Raw genomic sequence first — 20,723 nt, forward strand, 5'->3', positions numbered from 1 at the left:
TTCTATTTCACGACAATACTGTGATGAGTTGTTCTTTATTTTAAGTGGTTGAAAAAAACGTATGGTTCTCATTTGCTTTTTTATTTTTGTTATGTTACACATTGTTTTTGCTTTCTATTAAAGCCACCCATTGTTTTTTTTTAAGTTTGACATCATTTCTTTTAGTTTTGAGGAAATGTAGAAACAAGACTTTTAGATGTTTTTCAGAAAGTGTTACATAATTGGCCTTTCTTTTTTTTACGAATTGGCATTAGAATTCCTCCCAGGAAAGTGTGATATCTTCCTTTTAGAGATTGATATTGTTTTTTAATCCCTTTCAAAGACAGCAGCCACTTCAGTGGACATGTCATAATGGTGCATGAAAGAGTTAATGGACAACCGACGTCACTTTTTTTGTTTTTTAACTGACATCAGAAAAATGTTTTATAGCATCTAAAATACCCAAAACACGCAGTATGATATTTTTAGTCAAATGCAAAACACCTATAAAAATGACTTAAAGTGTCCACAATCTGCAAAAAAATTGAGCTGCGAATTGGGCATTTTCAGAAAGTCCCGCCCCCAGTTCGTGACGTCACGCCAAGACGTCAAGCATTGCTAGTGAATCAAAACAATTGCTTCAGATTTGGAAAATATGCTTTCTTGTTACACATCCAGTTATGAATATGATTCAAATAGTTCTGAAGAGGAAAGCATACATGTTTGCAATCGATTAAATAATTTATTTGTGCCATTTTGAGGCAACATTAAGGGGAAATGTCTCACCCAAAAAAAGGTCACAAAATGGCGATCTCCTGTGGCCACCTCAGTTTCCACAGGCTGATAAATTCCTTATATGGAATTTGGACGCCCTTTTCTGGCGGCTTTTGGGTGCAACACGGTTTTCAGACCAAAGAAGTACAGCAAAATGCATTGACATGATGGAAGGACTGCTACAATGCGTCTTTTTTTACCGTCAGGGGCGGTCCTTTTGTGACGTCACGTACGGACTTGTCACCAACTCAAAAACAAGACTTCCTGAATATTCAGCGCGAGTCTTAAAACGTAAAATATAGCTATATGCTGTGGAATCTTTGTAAAATACGCTCAGTAGAAGTCATTTGAAGCCATTTTACAAATTATGGACACAACTTGTCCGGAGACGTCGGTTGTCCTTTAAATACAATAAAACTGTGCCTTATCCTGTATTAGTCTTGCAGAGGACAAATTTGCATTTCACAGCGGCAAAATTATGAAAGCAAGCGGGAAGGAAAGAAAGAATTCCAAGAACAAAATACTGGACCTGCTGGAAAGACAGCCACTCCCACTGTGCCATTTTGAAGTCAAATCAGCAACAAAAGAAAACAAATAAGGTGACATTCAACATTGTGGCTGCCGCTGCTCACCCACAGAAAAACATCCTGTGAGAGTTTTGAAATGCGCTTATAAATGAAATGTATTATGATGATGATTATTATTATTGTTATTACTTTCTGCACCCTCTTTGTTGTATGAAGCAGTTCTAGATGAAAGAGAGGATCAAAGCATCATTTTCGCCAGTGGATCAAGGACGTCATGGTGAAATGTGCACGTCTGCCACAAGCTAAATGTTGAAAGCAAACACGAAGCTGTCGCATTCATTGACGATAAGAGATTGTCTCACATCTCATGTCCAACCTAAATCCGCTTCAATTCCAAGCCTCAACAGATCTACATCCTCCTTTCTTCTCATCGCGGCCTACTCAATCCATGCACCTACCCAGCTGCAGACTGTCCAACAGCAGCGCCCTTTCCGCTGAACAGAGTGAGGCTGTTAAAATGCTGCCCATTGCAGGTTTAAAAAAAGCATAATCGCCCCAGAGCTGTCCAGCCATGACAGTCAAATGACACTGATATTCCTCCCAATCAAAAACATTGCTGAATTATTCGTGCTGCCGAAACACCGCAACCGCTCAGCACGGTCTTCTCCTAAATGAATGTTGCAGCCAAAAATCCTGAAAAACAATCTGGATCCATTCCACATGATGCACAACAAAACAAAGTGACAAAATAAAACACAAAAATAGCACAAAAAATACCAAAAAAAAGCAGGGCTCGTGAGAGCAAGCAGCAATGTACGTCCACCTGCAGCCTTGATGTGAACGAGGGAGGCCAAACGTTGAAGCATGCGCTAAGTGATGCTGAGAGACCATCCAACATTCTTCACCGCTAGAAAGTGTCTGCGGGGCTCTCTTGATGCAACCTCTCTTTCACAGCATGCAATCTTGTGTCTCTCTCACACACCCACACACACAAACACACACTCACAAAATGATGTCAATCGACAATGATTGGCAATGCATGGCAAACGTCCTTGTCAGAGTCCAAACAGCAAAATGTATACTGTATATGCTGCACTATACAGTATGCATACTTCGCCCAAAGTAAAAAAATAAATACATAAATAAAATCAACATTCCAAATCTGTGTCCGCCTTGTTTTATAGTTTTTGAAGTGTAGTGAGGTTTGTATCTGTTTTGGGGGATGTTACATATACTTTACAGATTTACAGAAAGCGATAGGTAGGTAGATAGATAGACAGATAGATAGATAGATAGATAGATAGATAGATAGATAGATAGATAGATAGATAGATAGATAGATAGATAGATAGATAGATAGATAGATAGATAGATAGATAGATAGATAGATAGATAGAGAGAGAGAGAGAGAGAGAGATAGATAAATAGATCTATAGATAGATAGATAGATAGATAGATAGATAGATAGATAGATAGATAGATAGATAGATAGATAGATAGATAGATAGATAATCCATTTTAGATAACAATCCATTTTTTACATTCATTTTCACTCACTTTTGTCCCCGAGGGAGAACGGGAAGTAGCAGTTCAGTGGCGAAGCTCGGAGATGAGCGTCTCCCCTGGGGTTTCATGCTTAATCGGGAAGTGTATAATGCTGCGCGGAACGACAGAAAGGAACTCTTTAAAGAAGAGATATCTTGTGTGAAATGGACTTTTCCAATGCAGGTACACAATTTGTCTCTCGAATGCACCGTACCCACCTATCAAGTGTGAAATTAACTATGTAATTCTTTTGCGAATCGCCCCTTTCTGTTAAATGCTTCTGTGAGTTGACCGCTTACGGTTGCTAAATTGTGACATCAGTACTTGGCAGCTTTTGGTAGCTGAAGTTCCAGCGCCATTTTCAAGTCACAGTCAGATGATTTCTTTTAGCCAAAAATTATGTTAGCAATATCTCACAGTGGACCACAAAAAAAATGTTACAAAAAAAAAACGTGATCTAATTTCTAGTGACTTAGAATGGTGCCTTAGAGAAGTGAAATTAAACTCAAATTGAAGGGCCTGCCTTCTTTCGGCTGGGCTGTGTTGTCTCCTAGCTCCACCCCCTGGTTGCTACGGTAACGAAAGCTGTACTCTGTATTTTTTGGATGGATGGATGGATGGATGGATGGATAGGTAGGTAGGTAGGTAGGTAGGTAGGTTGGTAGGTAGGCAGGCAGGCAGACAGACAGACAGAGAGACAGACAGACAGACAGACAGACAGACAGATAGATAGATAGACAGACAGATAGATAGATAGATAGATAGATAGATAGATAGATAGATAGATAGATAGATAGATAGATAGATAGATAGATAGATAGATAGATAGATAGATAGATAGATAGATAGATAGATAGATGAGGGAGGTAGAGAGAGAGACAGACAGACAGACAATATTTTTTTCCATTAACCAAGACTCTTTTTAAGCACAAACATAAGTGAATTCAACATGACGTATTTGCGGTATGCACAGTCCAAAATGTTTCCTCCACATTGGCACTTCCACCCTTCTGAATCGAACAAACATTATTTCCATTCACGTTCTTCCATATGAGTGTTTTACAGTGTATTTGGTTATTTCTTGAGCTACAAGCTGTATAATTGGGTTCCATTAAATTCTTCATACTGCACAATGACGATACCCCCCGCATGGGCACACCCACGAAAAAATAAACAAATGTGAGGAATGTCAGCACGTGCTTATTAAAGCGTGTAGGCAATTAATAAAGGTGCGTGTCATGCCTTTCATCGATTCTCCTCTGCAGTTGCTCGTTGCCAACGGCACTTTAATGAGCGGCCAAGTGAAGTGAGACGCTGCGGAAGCCTGTGCAGCTGCCGCCGTCGTCCATTTGCTCCAAAGAGTTCTTTGTTAGCGTGGTAGTCGGACGACTTAGCTTAGCTTTTAGCTTCCTGATTCCCGCTGCAGAATTTTTTGGGGGGGGCTTGCAAACATGTCTCTCAAATAGTCAGTGTCCCCTCAAATAGTTGAAGTTGTCAAGGCTGCCGCAAGAAAAGGCAAAACATTGTTGGTTGTTGTTTTGTGCTTTTTCATGAGCTCAGTGCTCAGTTTTATTTATTTATTACGCTTCTCTTGTGGGTGGCATTGATTTGAAAATGTTCTTTCGAATTATGGTTAAGTCATTTGTTACCCTTTCTTTTTGAGACCAGCCATGATGTTTGGACTGGAGACAGTGCCACTGAAGAAAAGACAGGAAGCAGAGCTGGAGGTAGCAGAGATGAAGATGTTGAGGTTTTCGTTGGGAGTCACCAGGTTGGATCGGATCAGGAATGAGTGCATTAGAGGGACAACTCATATTACAGGAAAAGGATGCTACGCCTTGAACTGCCAGGCAGGAGACCGAGAGGAATTTGGATTTGGTCAAAGAGGACATGAAGGTAGCTGGTGTGAAAGAAGAGGATGCACAAAACTGGGATAGATGGAGGACATTGATTCGCTGTGGCGACCCCTGAAGGGAAAAGCCGAAAGGAAAAGAAGAAGACTCGTTATCCATTCTTCATTTTTGTTGACATATTTTATATCCTGAATCTACATGATGAAAGTATCAATTTGTAATTGTTGGACTAGGAGGAGCTTTCAAAATAACGATACTGACTCGTCATTTGTAGAAGAGCAACTTGTTTTGTGACTGGGGCAATCTCAACTGTATTTCAGCCATTGCCAGTTTGCTCTGTTATTCCCAGATTTTAAAAAGACTGGCTTTTAATTTTTAGGCTTTTTATTTTTAATTTTTATCATGCGCGAGTTGTCAAAATATTTTGTGAACCATCCAGGACACGTCCTCATAATCTCATGAGATTCATGTCCTTTTTGCAATCCGCAGTCACTGGTAATTACAACCCACATGAAACAAATGATATTGCTCCAAAAGAATTTGATTGCCAAAAGTTACTCACGGGTTGACTTTTTTTCTTGTTTTTCACGTTTCGATACTCTGGTTGATCTCCTCACTTGCAATTAGCTTTCCAATTGTGTTCCCATTAGCTTGATTGTCTCCCGACTTTGTTTGCTCTCTTTTGTGGAACATGCGTGGCGTGATGGCAGTACTGCCTGGCTGCTCCTCACCACCGCTGATGTGAAATTGAAATGGATTGGCTTTTTTTGACAAATTATCTCGTGTAAATGAAACCTCAATGAAACATACGGCTGTGAATGATATGCTTAGTGCATGTGTGTGCGTGTGTATATATGTTTTTGTATGTATACAGTAAAGTCTCGTTATATCGATATTCTCGGGAGTCGGAAAAAATATCGATATAACCGGACTATAGATATATGCGATCCTGCGGCATGTAAATTTTCTCCTTGCATTCATAGAAATAGTATCGTAATAAGCAGTACTATTGATATAACCGATATAACGAGACTTTACTATATACAGTAAAGTCTCGTTATATCGATATCGGATATATCGATAGTCCCGGTTATATCGATACTATATATATATATATATAAAATGACTGGATGGTTGCACTTAACTTGCTAACGGTTTACTGTAGCTTGCTGTCACTAATTCTATTATTCTGCAGCCGAGGAGTCGCAAGATGAATCTGTAATTGTCACGGTTTGCAAGGTGGTGATGGCGGGTGCGGATCCCAAAAAGCAGGCAGGAGGGAGCAGGAGGTTGTTTGACAAATTGTATTAAAATAAAGGTCAGCAGGAACAAAATGTAAAACATCAAAATCATCTGAATGGAAAAAATACAAAGTAGCAAAAGAAGACCAAAAGTAAAAGTCCGCCAAGGTTAAAAAAACACGTACACAATGCATGCAGCAAACAAGCAGCAAACAAACAATGAACCGGCACCGGATGATCGTGTCGGGTGTCCTTTTAAGTGTGAATGATTAAACGACCAGCACCTGCGAGGCTGCAGGCAGGGCTGACGTCGCTACCCGCTGGTCGCCAATCTGATCGGGACGACCAGCACCTGTGCAGGTGTAGGCGGGGCCAACAGCACCCCACGTTGGTCGCCAACCAGATCATGACAGTAATTACCAGCGCCCCCTGTCATGAGGCAGGAGAACTGTGTGCCTCACCTATGCACACAGTTTTGATCAAAATAAAATCAAATAAACACTGTAGTACAGTGTTTATAATGTAGAGTGACTGCATATTATATACACCAGCTAAACTAGAGAAATTGAGTTCATATATTAAAAGCTTTTGAACACTTTAATAGCGATATGCAGAAGGACAGCAATGCGGTCTCACTGCAGAGCAAGCCAGCACAGTTAGCATAGTCATTGCGCAATCTATGGTGAGGCTTAGCCGTCTGGTGCCTCACCACCCGTCTGTACTTAGTATTTGAACGGTAAATGTGAAAATTCAGCGATTTTGAAAAAAAATCCAAAAATGGTGAAGTTAAATGGAAAAGAAGGTTAAAGTACAAATTTCTAAATAAATATAACGGTGTAATTTATTTTGTCATTTGATATTTCCATGCTGACAGGCGAGGCACAGCCTCACCTGCCTCCCCTGACTGCACGTCACTGAAGTGCTGTATATATACCTCAGCTCATACCTTACGAACATTAAATTCGCGAGAATATAATCTTGACAGCTTGACATACGAACTAGTTTACGGCAAACAAACCAAACCACACGGAGCGCCACGGTGGCTGGCGGACTAGTTTTCATCACCCCTTTCCTTAAGTGCATATGTGGTTTGTTATCAAGGATACTTTTGCTATTATGGGACCGAAAAAGACCCCACCACAGGCTAGTGTTCAGCCAAAGAGGACACAAAACAAAATTACGGTCGAGCAGAAGAAGAAGATCATTGAGAAACACAAACGAGGTGTGCGTTTGTGTTACTTAGCGTCCCACTACCAGTCTGCTAAATCGACCATTGCTGCGTGTGGCGAAGGGTATTTCTGTGTTGTCTAAGCAAAGGTCTCAGGCAATAGAAGAGGTTGAAAAATGTATGTGGATTTGGATTAACAAAAAGCAGCTAGCAGAGGACATTGCGAGTGAGGGTATTATCGCAGAAAAAGCTCAGGAACTTCACTCGGATATCATCACGAGGCAACCTGGAAGTTTGTCATGCATTGACAAGTACCCTCACAAAGGTACATAGGACAGTAAAAGGACAGTATAATACAGTACAGTTTATTTCTTTACGACAATACAATAGCACATTTATTGTACATAAAATAAGGTATATTTTGTGTAGTTTGTAGGCTTATAATAATAATAATAATAATAATAATAATAATAATAATAATAATAATGCATTACATCTTAAGCGCCTTTCAAAGCTCTCAAGGACACTTTACAGTCACAGATAAGCATAGGTACCATAATAAATAAAATATAATCACAAATAGAATGCAATAAATAAAATACAATTATAAATAGAAACAAGAGATAGAGCTACACAGAAAATGCAATTTTAAATAGGTGGCTTTTTAGATGGGACTTGAAGGTGGGAAGAGTATCGATGTTAGGAATGTTGGGAGGAGTGAGTTCCAAAGCTTGGAGGCAAAGCAGCTGAAGGCTCTGTCACCCATTGTGCTGAGACGGGCAGGGGGGGGGAGGCGGGGGGCACACAGAGGCGGAGGGAAGAAGAAGACCTGAGGGAACGAGAGGGAATAGAAATTAGAAGACGGTCAGATAGATATGGGGCGATATAGATATAGATATAGATATAGATATAGATATAGATATAGATATAGATATAGATATAGATATAGATATAGATATAAAGAAGAATTTTAAAGGACAACCGACATCTCCGGACATGTTGTGTCCATAATTTGTAAAACGGCTTCAAATGACTTCTACTGAGCGTATTTTACAAAGATTCCATCGCTATATTTTATGTTTTAAGACTTGCGCTGAATATTCAGGAAGTCTTGTTTTTGAGTTAGTGACGAGTCCGTACGTGACATCACTAAAGAACCGCTCCTGACTGTAAAAAAAGACGCATTGTAGCAATCCTTCCATCACGTCAATGTATTTGGCTGTACCTGTTTGGTCTGGGGACCTCGTGTTGCACCCAAAAGCCGCCAGAAGGCCAGAAGATGGCGTCCAAGCTCCTTATAAGGAATTTATCAGCCTGTGGAAACGGAGGTGGCCACAGGAGGTCGCCATTTTGTGCCTCTTTTTTTTGGGTGAGAGATTTTCCCCCAATGTTGCCTCAAAATGGCAAAAATAAATTCTTTAATCGATTGCAAACATGTATGCTTTTCTCTTCAGAACTATTTGAATCATATTCATAACTGGATGTGTAACAAGAAAGCATATTCTCCAGATCTGAAGCCATTGTTTTGATTCATTAGCAATGCAAGACGTCTTAGCATGATGTCACGAACTGGGGGCGGGACTTTCTGAAAATGCCCAATTCGCAGCTCAATTTCTTGCAGATTTTGGACACTTTAAGTCATTTTTATTGGTGTTTTGCATTTGACTAAAAATATCATACTGCGTGTTTTGGGTATTTTAGATGCTATTAAACGTTTTTCTGGTGTCAGTTAAAAAACAAAAAAGTAACGTCGGTTGTCCTTTAAAGTTGATTATTTAGTAGAAAATTATGTTCTTGCCATACACACACTTTCTGGGAACCAATTAATTGCGTAAGCTGAGGTATCAATGTATGTATATGTATATGTATATGTATATGTATATGTATATGTATATGTATATGTATATGTATATGTATATATCTGTGTGTGTGTGTGTTTGTGTGTGTGTGTACAGTGCTTTTTCGTTTGCTCACCTAAAGAGCAGCACCTACTGAGACACAGATAAAGCCTCTCTGATCTGTGTTTCTTGGTGATTACAGAATACTCAAATCAACCAAAAAAAGGACTTTTATGGACAACATTTTCAGAGTAGGTGGAGCTTCAAAAAGTGAATGAGGCCACTCATGAAGGATGCCACTCATGCCACTTGCATGCGCAATGACCCACAAATGTGAAAGTGAATTGGGAACACGTTCAATTAGCTGTGTGAAGTCGCGATGACATTTCGGTGATCATCACTTGCCGTCTTATGCACATGTTTCCGTTTTTAACGTGATAAGGAAGACCTGCAGACATTATCAAGCTTTTTTTTCCAACCAACAATGAATGATGGATGGATGGTGCTCAGCTCATGTCGCTGTCACCACATGCTACTGAGTGTTTATTCCAGCAATGAGTGCAAATGGAGTAGTTTAAATATAGACATAAAAATAAGCCAGTGTGCTGATAGACATTATTGAACGGCGAAGAAGCGGCGCCATGCCTGTGGAGTGAGAAAGCTCTCACAGAACAGATTTCATGTACAAAGTGCCACTTGATAATAAGATAATGCCACATGATTAAAAATACTTTTCACTTGTGCGCCAAATGCAATTTACAACACGGGTTGGTGTTGATTTAATGCGATCGATTTATTTTTCTTGACTTGACTGTGTGTCGCGTACGCAAGTGGAGCATGTCCATCTTTGTGCCTTTGAGGGGATTTTCCAAACAGTTCACAGGTTGTGGCGGTTATTATTTAAATGACACACTGCCCACGATCAGATTACATATTGATTTGTGATTGAGTTTGTGTAAGAATAAAAGGGATTACCGTCGTATTTCATTGCAAAGAAACTCGTGGCTATCTAGAAGCAACTTTCGAGTATGACTCAGCTCTCATCAAGCTCGATGACTTCAGTCCAGGTTGGTAACCTCTTAAAGATGCAGGAATTGCTCAAACTATTAACACGGCTGAGTCACTTCGGCCAGCTGGCTGATTCCCAATGGATGACATACGGATTTAAATGAATTTTACTGTTGTAAATAAAGATGTATTGAGGTATAAGTAAAAAAAAAAACAAAAAAAAACTGAGCAGTAGCTCCCCAAAGCGCGGTTCCAAATTTGAAAAATAATGAGGGCACTGTGACTTTGAAAATTCAAATCAGTGATTCTTTTAGATGTCACTAGTGGGCGGCCACGTGTACCTACTGGGACACAAACTACATTCTGGCAATTACTGCTTTAATAATAATAATATAATAATACATTTCATTTATAAGCGCCTTTCAAAACTCTCAAGGACACTTTACAGGGCTCATTGAACTGAGGTTGTGGGAGATTTGTCGACATTGCCATTCGGCTAGTTGTTTATTTTTTGTCAAATATTTTGGAATTTTCTACTTTTGCACGGGGTAGAGGACAAACTCCCAAATTTAGGCTGAAATTCCTTGACTAAAATCACATATCCAAGTGAAGACAAAAGTTTATTTATTTATTTGTTTGTTTATTTGCTTATTTATTTATTGCCTTGTTCATTCATCTAGTTATTTTCTTGTTTATTTGTTTATTTATTATTTCCTTCTTCATTTATTTTCTTCTTTAACTATTATCTTATGTTTTTCGTTATTTAATTAGTCATTTGTTTTCTTTTTTATCTATTTGTTTGTTTTCTTATTAATTTATTTATTTGTTTGTTTATTTACTTATGTATGTATTTATTTATTGACATATTTGTTTATTTTATTTATTTATGTGCCAAATGAACAATTATTATGCCGCCGTTTTGACCTGCTCTTGCGTCCTATTCTTCTCACTATTGTCCATAATGGGCACGTTTGCGTTGCTATGAAACTGCACGTCCTTAAAAAGCGAGACTCCTCATCGTGTTTAATCAGCTGCCATTGTTGCCTTTTGCTCCTTTCATAGCACGGTAATCATTGTCAAGTGCTGTACTTGTTACGTCTTTTTATGTCGGGTTGTTGTTATTGTTTTTTTTTTTTTTTTGGTCACTTCCTTGCCTTAATTTGGCAATCAAACCTGTTTGAGAATCATTGCGAGAGTGATGTTTATTTATGCCTCCTTGAGAATGATGCAAGACAAAGATAGTCGTTTTGTTTACCGGCGACCTTTAACATCTTCGCTGATTGCTTTTCGCAGCGACTTGTGGATCTTTATTTAATAACATGCCGAATATTCCAACGGCCTCGGTTAGGCTTAGCTTAGCATAAAGCCTCTCTTCTCTGCTTTAGCACTCCTGGTTTGATTGAAACCTAGATTCGGAAATTTTGAAAATGTTTTATTTTTAACAGTGGTCTGTGTAAGCTCTCAGTCGTACAGGAGTGGTCCATCGATGTAAAGGTTTCTTCAGCCGTCATCTGTACTTCTTTGAAGGTGTCGGACGTTTCGCTTCTTATCCAAGAAACTTCGTCAGCAAACTAAATTCTTACTGGTATTTTCAGCCCTATTTATACAGTAAAGTCTCGTTATATCGATATCGGATATATCGATAGTCCCGGTTATATCGATACTATTTCTATGCACGCACGGAGAAAATTACATGCAAACAGGGTCGGATATATCGATAGTCCCGGTTATATCGATATTTTTTCGGACTCCCTTGAATATCGATATAACGAGACTTTACTGTATATGCATATGTATATGTAATACATTGGGGAGACTAAACACATTCTCAAAAAAAGACAACATCGCAGGGATAATACTCGTCGGCCTCAATCGGCAGTACATATGCACCTAAAAGCTAGCAATCACTCATTTGATGACAACGAGGTTAAAATCTTAGCGAAAGAAAATAGATGGTTTGAAAGGGGAGTAAAAGAAACGATTTTCATAAAACAGCTAAATCCTTCACTAAACCGATATGGTGGGGTGAGGTTCAATTTGGATCGTTCGTACAACAGCCTACTAAGGCAACATAGGATTAGTAATACTGATGAGGTGAAACCGGAGGAAGCGGGGCAATCAGGCCAGTCGTTAGTCAGAAGAATAGGAACAATCAGTGGAGCCGCAGGGAGTAGTCATCTGTTCCCCCCAACCTGAGAGCAGGGACCTATGATAGCAGGGTCCGGCACCGCCATGTCTGGACAGTAGGGATATTTATAGGGCCTAAACTACCAGTAAGACTTTAGTTTGCTGACGGAGTTTCTTGAATAAGAAGCGAAACGTCCGACACCTTCAAAGAAGTAGAGATGACGGCTGAAGAAACCTTTTCATCGCTTTTTAAGAGAGCTACATTCAGCTAGGTGTTTTCCTCATCAAATGATAACTTGAGGCCATGTTGTGTGCAAAAAGCCGATTGTGAAACGCAAGCTTTGTTGTTCACGTCGGAAGTGGAGTTTGAAGCGGAATCGATCGCCAGCTGATGGCCTCGAGACAAGAATGTACCTGCAGGAACAAAGACGGGCATCAGCATTTTGTTCTTTGTCAAGTCCTTGGAGATTTCAAACTTAACGGACATCGAATATATCTTGCTTAACTCATTCACTGCCAGACGACGTGTAAAAATGTGTCGACTCCAGTGCCAGGGTTTTTGTCATTTTCACTCAAATTGCAGGACCCACAGAATATGGAGTCTTCGGACTACATAAACATTCAATGCAGCGTTAGAATCCTTAGGCTCTGTTCTGTCATCAGAAATAAATAGTTAATTCCTAAATTATATGGGTCTAGAGTTCTCTGAGCTTGAAATGGGGGTGGCTGTACAAAAGGCAAATGCTGCCTCGTCGTAGGAGGAAAAAACATTGCCAGAGGTCTGTCTGACCAGTGCTTTATCGGCACCCACCGGCAAGAAAAAACAAATTTCGCAATACTACTCCACGTCATATTTTTAATTCCCGAATAAATTCGGGAATGGCAGTTAAAAAAAGTTGCTCAGACAACCATGCTGTTTTTTTTATTTCGTACGTGGAGACCGTTAGATATGTTTTTTTTTCAATGAAGCAAACATTATAATAATTCTCAAAACGAATCATAATTTTTTTTTAAGTGAAAGCACCAATGATGTTAATCGACCCGAATAAAAAAAGTTATGTCATGGACAATGGAGGCTCAATTTAATCGACGAATTGGAGTGGATTAAAATGCAAAAAAAAAAGAGCACCATTAAAAACAACGACAGTTGCCGACAAAGTGCGACACTAAAAATTATACTCTATGTGAAAATACAGCATTTGTCATCATGGATTCAATTGTGTGAGGCTCCTAATTAAACTGCTCTATTCTCAGGTCTTTTATTTTGGCGGCGGTGGGAAGGGTCCGGTCGCCTTAGCCTCATTCTGTCATCTCTTTTCAAGCCACAATGAACACGGGCTCTCTTTTCTTGTCCGTTCCGACGCCCGACGAAACTCATCGGCGACGAGGGAATTGAAGTGGAGGCTCTTGTTTTGTTCGGGGTGCCTTCTTCGGGGAGCGGCCATCAATCAGGTGATCCATTGTGCTCACCACTGGAAACCTTTTTCTCTCTTCAATTGGCAATGCTATTAAACGTAGCGCGGGCTACATTATCATCTGAACCTCCCTCGAGCATGGTGGTAAAAAGGCGCAAAGGCCACTAGGCTTTGTCGCCATTTTGTGTGTCAAGTCGAAGGGCGCTAATGACGTTTGTGCTCCCAATGTCAACTGATGCATTCATTCCGTCGCAAGTGAATGGAAAAAAAACCCAACGGATTTTTGTTTGGGTTTATGTGTGTGTGTTTTAATGCCAACAATGGAACACAGACTGATTCTTCTGATTTAATCAGAACTAAGCTGCAGAAAGAATTCAATCCCATGTTGGTTTATTTTCGACCAGCCCTCCCAGAGTAATCAACTAAAGCCCACTCGTAGTGAATAAACCACTTACCCGGCATCCATTCGAACTAGCAAGAGGTGACGGTGTGTCTCCTATGTGCAAGTCGTCAGCGGCAAGTCGTCACCTTCGATCTTAAGTCAAGCGCGCAATCGCCGTGGAGAAAATCGAACAAGGTCAAAGGGGTCGTGACATCGCTTGCGACTCATAATCGTGTTACGACGTCTCGCTCAGTTAGCATCTTAGCTAACGATCTGAACCCCTGATGCTACGGTTCAAACTCCACATCGTCTTTAATGTGTTTCATGAGACACACAGTTGACAGTAAGGCACATTTGAACCGAACGTGACCTTTTTCCACCAAGGTGTTCGGCATCCACTCCGCCCGCATGTTCCAAGAATTGAAAGAAGTCAAAGATAGTTAGAACGGCGGCAAAAATCATTGGCACCACCCTTCCCACCCTCGACAAGGGCATGGAAAATCCTACTGGACCCTTCGCACCCTTCCCACCACCTTTTCTAGCGACTCCGTTCAGGCAGGCGTTACCGATTCATGCGCACCAAATCCACCAGACTTTGAAACAGCTTCTTCCCCCTAGCCATTAACGCTCCAAACAGTAAACAAAATCTAATGGTATCATGTGATATCATTGTCTCACAGTTGCTCCTGAGAGGTACCACTTACATTAAGGAATGCAATTTGATTAACCTTTATGAGTGTCCTCCATACTTATTTGTCATGTCTTTTTTATGATGATACTAGTGCAGCGTGTTCTACCGGAGACAAATTCCTTGCGGGTTCTACAATCTTGGCCAATAAATTGATTCTGATTCTGAAGTCACGTAACCCCTTTGCTAAACTTTCCATGCGTTTGGCTGGCGTGTAATCCAGGGTGCGACCCGCCTCTCGCACCAAATCAGCTTCCAGCTCACCTTCGACCATCATGAGCATAAATGCAGTCTAAAACGAATGGGCGGACTCTTCACAAGTACCGCGGACCACACGAGCCTCTCAAAATGCTCCGTTTTGATCTCGACTGTAATGAAGCACTTGATAGTTGGAGCTGAGTGATTGGCCGACGGAGCGGAGCAGGCAGGAAAAAAAATACACCCGAGCGGCCAAGATGATGCTGATCGATGAGCTTGTTGTTGGGGTTTTTTTTGAGAGCGCAAATGAGGAAGGAGTAGTTTGTACGTCTTCATTTACTGGCCGTCGGCTCAGAATAAAAAAAAAATGCGAATGGAAGGAAATTCCGTAAGCCAAATTGAAACTTTGTTGCCGTGTTTTCAGTACAATAATTACCAGAGTGGGGCCTCGGTGGTTTAACTGTACTTACAACAGACTTCTTAGGTTGTTACCACGTAGGCTTAGTCATGCTGATGAGGTGCTAATGGGGCAATCAGAGTCAGGCATAGGACATTAGAGGTAATGTGACAGGACTAAAGAAGTAAATCAGAGTAGCTTCAGGGAGTATACTATTGCTCCCCCAACCTTCGAGCAAGGACCTATTAGAGCAGAGGTCTGGCATCACCACCCCTGTCCATTAGGGCTATATATATAGGGCCAGAGCTGCCAACACAGCTTTAATTCGCTGATGAACCTTTTCGGATGAGGAGCGAAACGTCCGACACCTTCAAAGAAGTACAGATGACGGCTGAAGAAACATTTTCATCCATGTGCAGAAATGTGTCCATTCCATTTTGGTTTGAGATTGGCTGTATTTTACAAACATGAATATTTTGCTTCTTTTGTTTCAATTTGTGTTGATCACACACGTGAGCATGACTCGGTACCCAGTGCGTGGTAATCGAGACCACCTGTGCCGCCAACCGCCCTGGAAAACAGCTCAGCATTTTCTGCTGACTCGGGATACTTTCCCAAAAGCCAGTCCCGGCCCCCGCTTCCACACCCCCAACCCTGGATTTCTCTGCCCGGGTTCGGCCATATGGTGCGCTCGGCTACGTTAGTCGCGTGATGACACGCTTCCCGCAGGTGTCTCATGACTGCTGACGGGAGAAGCGGCGGAAAACGGAAGCCGTTTGATTGATTCCTTTACTTTCATTCAGATCCTCACAAATGAGGTGGGGAATTCTTTTCGAAACCGCAGAAAAATATGAGCGGATGATTCAAAATGGAGGCAACGCTACATAGGCTCTATTTGACCGCCATTTGACTCTGTGATGTGAGCCAAAGGCGCCGTTTCCAACGAGTTGGCTCTGCTGCTCATAAAACAATAGAAAAAGACAATTGAAGTGCGCCATTGCTTTTGTGATGGCATCAGTCATCCCGAACCCCTCCCCGCCCCTCCTCACAGGATTCGTTTTAAGATTGGAGGCCATCCAGGTGTACTCTGTGTGGTTGTAGAGATCTGTTTCTTATATTGGAAAGTAAGTGAAGCAAAATATTAAAAACAGCTCTCCATGGAATTTGTACCCCACTCAGCTGTTTGGATTTATTATTTTATTTTTATTTTTTTGCCAACTTACTCTTTTCTGACATGTTAGAACCGACACAACTTCACAACTCCATCTGTAAAAATTAGACTTTTCATCTGGATGTGCCCTCCAAATGTAAAGAAAGCCATTTCTGGGCAAGGTTTCAATTGAGTTCATCTGACAAGATGACATGACAGCAATCCGCAAGTGAGTTTCACGCTGGCTTGATAGGACTCAACTTTTTGGAAATAAATGACCCAAAATAAGATATTTTTAGACTAGTGATGGGACTGTTGAGTTCATCTATTCAACCGAATGGATCAAAGTTAGCATGTGGGTAGAATCTACATTTAGATGAACCTGACAGTACAGTACAGCAACAAAGGCTTACACTGCTTTATATAAAATTCACTCCAAAATGGAGTCCCCCGCAACACATATTTTTCAAAATTAAGATACTCGGCACACGAGTTGCTCCACGTGTTAATTAAGATGAGTTTCTTTCAGCCTGACTGACAAATAAACCAATTAGCGCGCCACCTTGTAGAATGACGACGTCAAGAGCGCTGGAATTGAAACGTCGTCCAGGTGACTCCAAAGACGACTCTTCATTGCCAATGCTTCCCATTCGCCGAACGTCGCCTCCCGCTTTACTTTGATTAAGTGTATCACGTCTCTTTCAAAGAGTCTGTAGATAAAGAGTCGACTTCTCGCCGATGGCCTCGAGGGACTCGGAAAGGGAAAGAAATGATTAGGCTCACGTGCCACTCAATTACGTGAACCCTGAAAGCAATCTCTTCCCAGGATGCAATTATCCAGGACGGATGGCACTCGGACCGTCCCCCGCCCGGTAGAACTTTAAATCTAAGCCCCGTTAAGAGATCACATGTTTGTCTGTACATTGCTACCTTCCACTTCCAATGTCCTCCAAAACGTTGGGACGCCAAAGAAACAGGACCACTTATTTTGTCACCTTTTGTAATGTATCCCCTGGCTGTATTTTTTAGAATCTTCTTTTCCTTTCAGCTTTTCCCTTCAGGGGTCGCCACATCGAATCAATGTCCTCCATCTAACCCGGTTTTGTGCATCCTCTTCTCTCACACCAGCTACCTTCATGTCCTCTTTGACCACATCCATAAACCTCCTCTTCGGTCTTCCTCTCGGTCTCCTGCCTGTATTTTTTAGAATATGTGTGTAAAAATGGAATTAATGATTACATTAAATTATTCAGAAGTGACGAATCAACGCGCAACTTGCCACCTGCGTCAGCTAGAGCTACGCTGAAGTTCAATTGGTGAGTCGTATCCATTCATGGTCTGCATTAATTATCAATATTCAAAAGAATATTTCACGTTAAAATATTTTGTTCTACTCACTAATGTATTCGATTTAATTCCGAACTGCTTGTGCTTGTGTGATGCTTGCTTGTGTCGTGATTACAATGTACCAGTGACGTGCAGTCAGGGGAGGCAGGTGAGGCCGTGCCTCACCTGTCATCATGGAAATATCAAATGAAAAAACAAATTAAACCGTTATATTTATTTAGTGATTTGTACTTTAAAGTTCATTTCCATTTAACTTCACCGTTTTTTTTTTTTTTTTTTTTTTTTCAAAATCGCTGATTTTTCACATTTACCGTTCAAATACTAAGTAAAGACGAGCGGTGAGGCAGCAGCCGGCTGAGCCTCACCAAGGATTGCGCAATGACTATGCGAACTGTGCTGGCTTGCTCTGCTGTGAGACCGCATTGCTGTCCCTCTGCATATAGCTATTAAAGTGTTCAAACACTTTTAGTATATGAACGAAATTTCTATCGTTTAGCTGGTGCATATAATGTCGTCACTTTACATTATTAACACTGTGCATAGGTGAGGCACACAGTTCTCCTGCCTCATGACAGGGGGCGCTGGTGATTACAGATTCTTCTTGCGCCTCCTTGGCTACAGAATAATAGAATTAGTGAGAGCAAGCTACAGTAAACAGCATTAAGTGCAACCATCCAGTCATTTTTTTGTGTTGCTTGGCCTTATTTTCAGAATGGAGGATTACATATCTAAATTGAAAGAAATAGAGAGACTTTTAAAACTGAAAAAAAATAAGGAAGGCTTCTACAAAGAAGGTATCGATGCCTTTCTTCAGAAAGAGCGGCGCATGGACTTCATTTATAAGTAAAGGTAACACAATAATCACGTTTTTTAAATTCTTTTTTTCTATGCTAAAGTTTATATAAAGAATGCTGACATAACATTTTAAACAAAACACGTTAACTGTTGCCAATCAAATGGTGAATAAGCTACTCTTTAGAGTTCATATGTTTGTAAATCGACTGTGATGACGTCAGTGCCTCACCAGCCATGAACCTCACCGCACGTCACTGCAATGTACGTTTATTCTAGTGAATGTTTTTTTACACCTTGAGTTGAAGTGCTTGTTTGTTGTGCTATAGTGAATGCAGCTCGCCAATGCTCCAGCCATATTTTGTTGCAGGCAATGTTCATTTTTTCAATGTTGTTGAAAATGAATCACGTCAATTTTTACATCGTTGCTTGTGTAACTCTTGGGTTTTGTGCAGCCGACCCCAATTCATCGCGGTGGCCACGATGGTTCGTTTCACAACCTTTTATGCTTTGCGTGATGTGTTTAATTACATCTTGTAAAAAAAAACAACTTTTTTGCTCTAAATCAGGGATGCTCAATGCGTCGATCGTGATTGACGAGTCAATAACATGACAAGGTAATGTCACATTGTCATGAACTGACGCTGTACAAATAAATTTGAATTGTTGTGAAAAGAAAAACTGGACGACATCAGCCATGGAAAGGCAGCCCCGAGAGTGGCTGCCTTTCCAGCAGCTCATGTATTTTGTTTTTCTACTTTCATTCCTTTCATCACTTTGCTGCTGTGAAATGTAAATTTCTCCACTGTGAGACTAATAAAGGCATATCCAATCCAATCCAATTCCTTCACTTGATTGATACACCAGACAACCAATCAGATGACATTTCGTTATTCAAACACACTTTTTGCCTCTTAAAAATAAGATATACGTAGTATACAATTGAGTGAGGGAACTGGAAGTAGTAAGAAGAAAAAAATCTCACTTTCATACGGAATGGGAGTAGACTTTTTTTACACGATTATATTTACAAAGTGTGTTTGTCTCATCTGCTAGTTATCTGAGTAAACTCAGTTAATGGCAAAAAATCTTCATAAATATGTTGTATTGTGCAACATATGCGGTTATACATCAATATACATAAGTTGCTAGAATCCATATATCTCTAAATAAATATAATGGGTACAACATTTTGACTAAGTCATTTATTTCAAAAGTAGTTCCTATGCTGTAAAAGTCTGAGCACCCCTGCTCTATATCGTTACTATACGATCGCCCACATTGTGTATTTGGCTTTCTTATGAACAATATTTTGTGAGAGAGCTAAGAGGAAATCTCATTGCAATGTGCAGGACTGAATGATGTTTCACCAATGCCCCTGCCAATACTGTGCTTCAGCAATGAAAGAAAAGCCGCAAAATCCACATAAGGCCCCCCCCTCGGTCCCCAATATGTCAGCCTTTTTCACCATTCGCCAGGCCCTGTGACTTGTGTGCATTGAAATATAAATAAAGCTGGGATCGGAAACCCCCCTCATCTATTCTTTATATTATATTTTAGCTTTGTAGTACACTGGCGGTGGGTATTGGCGGATATTGACGAACAAAAGATTTGCTCTGTTACCTTCCCATGTTAGCCGTGGATTGTCTCGTGACCGTCTTGCTTTTATGTGGGGTTCTATCTTTATGATTGTTATATGTTTGGGAGCATTTTACTGAGCGAGTTGCTTGTTCTGTAGCCAGAACCGGTCTATAGCTTGCATGGACAGCTCACAAAATATCCGCCAATGAGGACATAAGTCGTCTTGTGCCGGTCCCAAGCCCGGATAAATACAGAGGGTTGTGTCAGGAAGCTTGGCCAAAACAAACATGCGTATCATACCTCTGAAGATGGAGATTACTGATTCGCTGTGGTGACCCCTTGAAGGGAAAAGCCGAAAGGAAAAGAAGAAGAAGATATTTTTTATCGATCGTGCTTTGATCACGATTTCCATCTTTTCATTTCATCTTGTTTCTAACGTCATTCTTTCCTTTGCCTTGCCACATATGGCTCGCCTTCACGTAGGAATAACGCAGCGACTGTGAGTACGATGGTGCCCGTTTGGAAATATTTTCGTTTGGATTGATCTTATTGCGACGTCTGGTTGTGAAAACCAACCAAATCGGACATCAAGAGATCTTTTTGACTAGCGGCAAACTTTTGTTGTACATTTTCTCTCTCTCTCTCTCTCTCTCTCTCTCTCTCTCTCTCTCTCTCTCTCTCTCTCTCTCTCTCTCTCTCTCTCTCTCTCTCTC

At 40.7% G+C, this 20,723-nt stretch overlaps 1 protein-coding gene across 5 annotated transcripts in view; it reads left to right on the forward strand.

Annotated features, from left to right (window-relative positions):
* Positions 1-20,723, forward strand: part of nectin1b (nectin cell adhesion molecule 1b) — a 201,650-nt gene that overhangs the window by 112,952 nt on the left and 67,975 nt on the right. The window lies entirely within an intron of this gene.

Source organism: Hippocampus bargibanti, linkage group LG14 (genome assembly GCF_051943395.1).
Source record: "Hippocampus bargibanti isolate YZ-2025 linkage group LG14, ASM5194339v1, whole genome shotgun sequence".
In the NCBI taxonomy this organism is placed as follows: Eukaryota; Metazoa; Chordata; class Actinopteri; order Syngnathiformes; family Syngnathidae; genus Hippocampus; species Hippocampus bargibanti.